Below are 7,284 nucleotides of genomic sequence, written 5' to 3'. Positions count from 1 at the left end.
CCATTTTCAGCCTTCCAATCCAAGACCAAAAATGTCAGGGATGGGATTCGAACCCATGCCTCCAAAAGAGACTGCGACCTAATCACAGCGCCTTCGACCGCTCGGCCATCCTGACACACTTTTGCATAATTTTCTGCTGAAAAACTGAAAACAGTCTTTCAATGCCAACCCAAAACAATCCTGATGACTATGGGGTGGTGAAAATGTGCTGGAGGGAGTATACAAGAAAAAAGGTGGCTCTGTTGCCTCTCTTGCTCCAGTGCCAACTTGCTAAAAAACTACCTACTGCGTTCTCCATGTTGTGTATCAAAAAGATGACTTGATATTTTGCAAAGTCAAATATTGTACTTGAAGTTGCCCATCAAGTTGGATGAATCAGTTCAAACAAACAACTTGTACATGGGTTTACTTTGAACCTCATCCAAGAGACATGAAGGACCAGGTTATTGCAAAAGCTTTCACCATTGGTTTGACATATGGTTCCTGTTGGTAGGTGTGCTTTGGGGCATGTTTCCTGGGTTTCCCAAGCATTGGTGGTTCAGTGGTAGAATTCTCGCCTGCCACGCGGGAGACCCGGGTCCGATTCCCGGCCAATGCAAGACAGTTGTTATCCCAAACAACCACATGTGAACCGAATTATGTTGGCCACACCTGTAGAACAGGTGTCGAGAGGTCTATGCCAATACCATGTTGTGAGTTTAACTTTCCTTTGCTGGCCTACAGCTGAGTATCTAGGAGCACTTGTCTCCTCTAAAGCTCACAGAAAACAACTATTCCATTAGCTTTAGGTAATGACAACATGATTGACTATAGAGATCTGCTCTATAGATTGGAAGAAGCAGCTGCAAGACACAACTCGAAGGTGGGTATGCCTTGAACCTTGCCCAAGAGTTCTGAGGGACCATATGATGGCAGCCGATGTCCCCGCCAATGTCGCACCCCGCTTTTTTGCCAATAGTGACCAAGAACATGTCACCTACAAGTGTGTAGAGAGTGTCTGTGGGATTCACGTTGAAGACACCTTTCAAGATTGGCATTTTGAACTTGCTCCCGCACTGTCCTTCACTAGGGTATATGGATACAACAACCTCGACTCATCAAGAATTGTTTAGGTATGCACACATTTCACCAGCCAACAGTTACTTGCACCTCCACATTGCTCAAAAAAAGGGAACATAGGATTGAAACCAAGCTTTTGACTAGAGTCCCACCATTTTCAGCCTTCCAATCCAAGACCAAAAATGTCAGGAATGGGATTCAAACCCATGCCTCCAACAGAGACTGCGACCTAAACACAGCGCCTTCGACCGCTCGGCCATCCTGACACACTCTTGCATAATTTTCTGCTGAAAAATTGAAAACAGTTTTTAAATGATAATCAAAACTATTCTGGCGACTATGAAGTGGTGAAAATGTGCTGGAGGGAGTATACAAGAAAAAGGTGGCTCTGTTGCCTCTCTTGCTCCAGTGCCAACTTGCTAAAAAACTACCTACTGCGTTCTCCATGTTGTGTATCAAAAAGATGACTTGATATTTTGCAAAGTCAAATATTGTACTTGAACTTGCCCATCAAGTTGGATGAAGCAGTTCAAACAAAGAACTTGGACATGGGTTTACTTTGAACCTCATCCAAGAGACGTGAAGGGCCAGGTTATGGCAAAAGCATTCACCATTGGTTTGACATATGGTTCCTGTTGGTAGGTGTGCCTTGGGGTATGTTTGCTAGGTTTCCCAAGCATTGGTGGTTCAGTGGTAGAATTCTCGCCTGCCACGCGGGAGACCCGGGTCCGATTCCCGGCCAATGCAGAACTGTCTTTATCCCAAGCAACAGCATGTGACCAAGGGTATGATCGGCACACCTGTAGAACAGGTGTCGAGAGGTATTTTCCAATACCTCGTTGTGAGTTTAACTTTCCTTTGGGGGACTACAGCTGAGTTTCCGGAGCACTTCTCTCCGATTGGAAGAAGCAGCTGCAAGAAACAATTCGGAGGTGGGTATGCCTTGAACCTTGCCCAAGAGATGTGAGGGACCTGTAATGGCAGCTTATAAGAGATTTGGTCTAGTTGATCAGTCCACCTTCATATCACATGTGCAGGCATTGGTGGTTCAATGGTAGAATTCTCGCCTGCCAAGCAGGAGACCTGGCTCTGCCTAATGCGTTCTCCATGTTGTGTATCAAACAATTGACTTGATATTTTGCAAAGTCAAATTTTGTACTTGAGGTTGCCCTTAAAGTTGGATGAATCAGTTCAAACAATCAACATGGACATGGGTTTACTTTGAGCCTAGTCCAAGAGACATGAAGGACCAGGCTATGGCAAAACGTTTCACCATTGGTTTGACATATGGTTCCTGTTGGTAAGTGTGCTTTGTGGTATGTTTTCTGGGGTACTCAAGCATTGGTGGTTCAGTGGTAGAATTCTCGCCTGCCACGCGGGAGACCCGGGTCCGATTCCCGGCCAATGCAGGACAGTCTTTATCCCAAACAGCCACATGTGACCAAGGGTATGTTGGCCAAACCTGTAGAACAGGTGTTGTGAGGTATATGTCAATACCGTGTTGTGAGTTTAACGTTCCTTTGAGGGCCTATATCTGAATTTCTAGGAGCACACAGCCATTTGATCCAAGAAAAAAATGCAAGCAATGGGATTTGAACCCATGCCTCCCAGGGAGACCACAAACAAACCAGAGCATTTCGATTCATTTTCTGCCGATTAATCGAAAAGAGTTTTTCAATTATAAACCAAAACTATCCCGGCGACCATGAAGTGGTGAAAATGTGCTGGACGGAGTATACAAGAAAAAAAGTGGCTCTCTGTCCTTTTTCTGCTCCAGTGCCAGCTTGCTAAAAAACTACCTACGGCTTTCTCAATGTTGTGTATCAAAAAAATGACTTGATATCTTGCAAAGTCAAATTTTGTACTTGAAGTTGCCCTTAAAGTTAGATGAAGCAGTTTGGACATGTTTGAACAACATGGACATGGGTTTACTTTGATCCTCATCCAAGACACATGAAGGACCAGGTTATGGCAAAAGCTGTCACCATTGATTTGACATATGGTTCCTGTTGGTAGGTGTCCTTTGGGGTATGTTTTTTGAGGTACTCAAGCATTGGTGGTTCAGTGGTAGAATTCTCGCCTGCCACGCGGGAGACCCGGGTCCGATTCCCGGCCAATGCAAGACAGTTGTTATCCCAAACAACCACATGTGAACCGAATTATGTTGGCCACACCTGTAGAACAGGTGTCGAGAGGTCTATGCCAATACCATGTTGTGAGTTTAACTTTCCTTTGCTGGCCTACAGCTGAGTGTCTAGGAGCACTTGTCTCCTCTAAAGCTCACAGAAAACAACTATTCCATTAGCTTTAGGTAATGACAATATGATTGACTATAGAGATCTGCTCTTAAGATTGGAAGAAACAGCTGCAAGACACAACTCGAAGGTGGGTATGCCTTGAACCTTGCCCAAGAGTTCTGAGGGACCATATCATGGCAGCCAATATCCCCGCCAATGTCGCACCCTGCTTTTTTGCCAACAGTCTCAAAGAAAATGTCACCTACAAGTGTGGAGAGAGTGTCTGTGGGATTCAAGTTGAAGACACCATTCAAGATTGGCATTTTGAACTTGCTCCCGCACTGTCCTTCACTAGGGTATATGGATACGACAAACTCGACTCATCAAGAATTGTTTAGGTATGCACACATTTCACCAGCCAACAGTTACTTGCACCTCCACATTGCTTAAAAAAAGGGAACATAGTATTGAAACCAAGCTTTTGACTGGAGTCCCACCATTTTCAGCCTTCCAATCCAAGACCAAAAATGTCAGGAATGGGATTCGAACCCATGCCTCCAACAGAGACTGCGACCTAAACACAGCGCCTTCGACCGCTCGGCCATCCTGACACGATTCTGCATAATTTTCTGCTGAAAAATTGAAAACAGTTTTTAAATGATAATCAAAACAATCCTGGCGACTATGAAGTGGTAAAAAAAGTGCTGGATGGACTATACAAGAAAAGAGGGCTTGATTTCCACTCTTGTTATAGTGCCACCTTGCTAAAAAACCTACCTTGTGCTTTCTCTGTGTTGAGAGAAGGTAACTCCTCAGCTTTTGCAAGTTCTTCTTTGTATGTGTACGCAAGAGTTCTTGGGTTATTTGCTTTGGAAATATCAAACAATTGGCTTGATATTTTGCCTAGTCAAATTTTGTTCTTGAAGTTGTTGGGTTGGATGAAGCAGTTCAAACAACTTGAACATGGGTTTACTTTGAACCTCATCTAAGAGACATGAAGGGCCAAGTTATGGCAAAAGCATTCACCATTGGTTTGACATATGGTCCCTGTTGATAGGTGTGCTTTGGGGCATGTTTCCTGGGTTTCCCAAGCATTGGTGGTTCAGTGGTAGAATTCTCGCCTGCCACACGGGAGACCCGGGTCCGATTCCCGGCCAATGCAGGACAGTCTTTATCCCAAACAGCCACATGTGACCAGTGGTATGATCGGCACACCTGCAGAACAGGTGTCATGAGGTATTTTCCAATACCTCGTTGTGAGTTTAACGTTCCTTTGAGGGCCTATATATGAGTTTCTAGGAGCACACAGCCATTCAATCCAAGAAAAGAATGCGAGCAATAGGATTTGAACCCATGCCTCCCAGGGAGCCTACAAACAAATCACAGCATTTTGAATCATTTTCTGCAGATTAATCAAAAAGAGTTTTTCAATTATAACCCAAATCTATCCCGGCAACTATGAAGTGGTGAAAATGTGCTGGACAGAGTATACAAGAAAAAAGGTGTCTCTCTGTCCTCTCCTGCTCCAGTGCCAGCTTGCTAAAAAACTACCTACAGCTTTCTCCATGTTGTGTATAAAGCAAATGACTTGATATCTTGCAAAGTCAAATTTTGTACTTGAAGTTGCCCTTAGAGTAAGATAAAGCAGTTAAAAAAAACAACTTGGACATGGGTCTATTTTGAACATCATCCAAGAGACGTGAAGGACCAGGTTAAGTTAAAACTTTCACCATTGGGTTGGCATGTGGTTCCTTTTGGTAGGTATCCTTTGAGGTATGTTTTTTGGGGTACACAAGCATTGGTGGTTCAGTGGTAGAATTCTCGCCTGCCACGCGGGAGACCCGGGTCCGATTCCCGGCCAATGCAAGAGTGTCTTTATCCCAAACAGCCACATGTGACCAGGGGTATGATCGCCACACCTGTAGAACAGGTGTCGAGAGGTATTTTCCAATACCTCGTTGTGAGTTTAACTTTCCTTTGGAGGACTACAGCTGAGTTTCCGGAGCACTTCTCTCCGATTGGAAGAAGCAGCTGCAAGAAACAATTCGGAGGTGTGTATACCTTGAACCTTGCCCAAGAGATGTGAGGGACCTGTAATGGCAGCTTATAAGAGATTTGGTCTAGCTGATCAGTCCACCTTCATATCACATGTGCAGGCATTGGTGGTTCAATGGTAGAATTCTCGCCTGCCAAGCAGGAGACCTGGCTCTGCCTAATGCGTTCTCCATGTTGTGTATCAAACAATTGACTTGATATTTTGCAAAGTCAAATTTTGTACTTGAGGTTGCCCTTAAAGTTGGATGAATCAGTTCAAACAATCAACATGGACATGGGTTTACTTTGAGCCTAGTCCAAGAGACATGAAGGACCAGGCTGTGGCAAAACGTTTCACCATTGGTTTGACATATGGTTCCTGTTGGTAAGTGTGCTTTGGGGCATGTTTTCTGGGGTACTCAAGCATTGGTGGTTCAGTGGTAGAATTCTCGCCTGCCACGCGGGAGACCCGGGTCCGATTCCCGGCCAATGCAGGACAGTCTTTATCCCAAACAGCCACATGTGACCAAGGGTATGTTGGCCAAACCTGTAGAACAGGTGTTGTGAGGTATATGTCAATACCGTGTTGTGAGTTTAACGTTCCTTTGAGGGCCTATATCTGAATTTCTAGGAGCACACAGCCATTTGATCCAAGAAAAAAATGCAAGCAATTGGATTTGAACCCATGCCTCCCAGGGAGACTACAAACAAACCAGAGCATTTCGATTCATTTTCTGCCGATTAATCGAAAAGAGTTTTTCAATTATAAACCAAAACTATCCTGGCGACCATGAAGTGGTGAAAATGTGCTGGACGGAGTATACAAGAAAAAAAGTGGCTCTGTCCTTTTTCTGCTCCAGTGCCAGCTTGCTAAAAAACTACCTACAGCTTTCTCAATGTTGAGTATCAAAAAAATGACTTGATATCTTGCAAAGTCAAATTTTGTCCTTGAAGTTGCCCATCAAGTTGGATGAAGCAGTTCAAACAATCAACATGGACATGGGTTTACTTTGAACCTCATCCAAGAGACATGAAGGACCAGGTTATGGCAAAAGCTGTCACCATTGATTTGACATATGGTTCCTGTTGGTAGGTGTCCTTTGGGGTATGTTTTTTGAGGTACTCAAGCATTGGTGGTTCAGTGGTAGAATTCTCGCCTGCCACGCGGGAGACCCGGGTCCGATTCCCGGCCAATGCAAGACAGTTGTTATCCCAAACAACCACATGTGAACCGAATTATGTTGGCCACACCTGTAGAACAGGTGTCGAGAGGTCTATGCCAATACCATGTTGTGAGTTTAACTTTCCTTTGCTGGCCTACAGCTGAGTGTCTAGGAGCACTTGTCTCCTCTAAAGTTCACAGAAAACAACTATTCCATTAGCTTTAGGTAATGACAATATGATTGACTATAGAGATCTGCTCTTAAGATTGGAAGAAGCAGCTGCAAGACACAGCTCGAAGGTGCGTATACCTTGAACCTTGCCCAAGAGTTCTGAGGGACCATATCATGGCAGCCAATATCCCTGCCAATGTCGCACCCTGCTTTTTTGCCAACAGTCTCAAAGAAAATGTCACCTTCAAGTGTGTAGAGAGTGTCTGTGGGATTCAAGTTGAAGACACCATTCAATATTGGCATTTTGAACTTGCTCCCGCACTGTCCTTCACTAGGGTGTATGGATACGACAAACTTGACTCATCAAGAATTGTTTAGGTATGCACACATTTCACCAGCCAACAGTTACTTGCACCTCCACATTGCTTAAAAAAAGGGAACATAGTATTGAAACCAAGCTTTTGACTGGAGTCCCACCATTTTCAGCCTTTCAATCCAAGACCAAAAATGTCAGGAATGGGATTCGAACCCATGCCTCCAACAGAGACTGCGACCTAAACACAGCGCCTTCGACCGCTCGGCCATCCTGACACGATTCTGCATAATTTTCTGCTGAAAAA

General features: G+C 44.4%; 11 non-coding genes across 11 annotated transcripts; 7 read left to right on the top strand and 4 right to left on the bottom strand.

Annotated features, from left to right (window-relative positions):
• Positions 1-32: 32 nt before the first annotated feature.
• Positions 33-115, bottom strand: trnal-uag (transfer RNA leucine (anticodon UAG)). The gene has a single exon. It is a non-coding gene; the product is annotated as a tRNA-Leu (tRNA).
• Positions 116-527: 412 nt separating this feature from the next.
• trnag-gcc (transfer RNA glycine (anticodon GCC)) lies at positions 528-598 on the top strand. The gene has a single exon. It is a non-coding gene; the product is annotated as a tRNA-Gly (tRNA).
• A 644-nt stretch (positions 599-1,242) lies between these two features.
• On the bottom strand, positions 1,243-1,325 carry trnal-uag (transfer RNA leucine (anticodon UAG)). The gene has a single exon. It is a non-coding gene; the product is annotated as a tRNA-Leu (tRNA).
• A 410-nt stretch (positions 1,326-1,735) lies between these two features.
• On the top strand, positions 1,736-1,806 carry trnag-gcc (transfer RNA glycine (anticodon GCC)). Its single transcript has one exon. It is a non-coding gene; the product is annotated as a tRNA-Gly (tRNA).
• Positions 1,807-2,397: 591 nt separating this feature from the next.
• Positions 2,398-2,468, top strand: trnag-gcc (transfer RNA glycine (anticodon GCC)). The gene has a single exon. It is a non-coding gene; the product is annotated as a tRNA-Gly (tRNA).
• Positions 2,469-3,109: 641 nt separating this feature from the next.
• trnag-gcc (transfer RNA glycine (anticodon GCC)) lies at positions 3,110-3,180 on the top strand. Its single transcript has one exon. It is a non-coding gene; the product is annotated as a tRNA-Gly (tRNA).
• Positions 3,181-3,824: 644 nt separating this feature from the next.
• trnal-uag (transfer RNA leucine (anticodon UAG)) lies at positions 3,825-3,907 on the bottom strand. The gene has a single exon. It is a non-coding gene; the product is annotated as a tRNA-Leu (tRNA).
• Positions 3,908-5,091: 1,184 nt separating this feature from the next.
• Positions 5,092-5,162, top strand: trnag-gcc (transfer RNA glycine (anticodon GCC)). The gene has a single exon. It is a non-coding gene; the product is annotated as a tRNA-Gly (tRNA).
• Positions 5,163-5,753: 591 nt separating this feature from the next.
• On the top strand, positions 5,754-5,824 carry trnag-gcc (transfer RNA glycine (anticodon GCC)). Its single transcript has one exon. It is a non-coding gene; the product is annotated as a tRNA-Gly (tRNA).
• A 633-nt stretch (positions 5,825-6,457) lies between these two features.
• trnag-gcc (transfer RNA glycine (anticodon GCC)) lies at positions 6,458-6,528 on the top strand. Its single transcript has one exon. It is a non-coding gene; the product is annotated as a tRNA-Gly (tRNA).
• A 644-nt stretch (positions 6,529-7,172) lies between these two features.
• trnal-uag (transfer RNA leucine (anticodon UAG)) lies at positions 7,173-7,255 on the bottom strand. The gene has a single exon. It is a non-coding gene; the product is annotated as a tRNA-Leu (tRNA).
• Positions 7,256-7,284: the final 29 nt, after the last annotated feature.

This window comes from Fistularia commersonii, chromosome 17, assembly GCF_037954325.1.
Source record: "Fistularia commersonii isolate RoL2024-O1a breed Wild chromosome 17, RoL_Fcom_v1.0, whole genome shotgun sequence".
Taxonomy (NCBI): domain Eukaryota; kingdom Metazoa; phylum Chordata; class Actinopteri; order Syngnathiformes; family Fistulariidae; genus Fistularia; species Fistularia commersonii.
The sequence above is the reverse complement of the archived record's forward strand: the minus strand, read 5'-3'. Positions and strand labels throughout refer to the sequence as shown.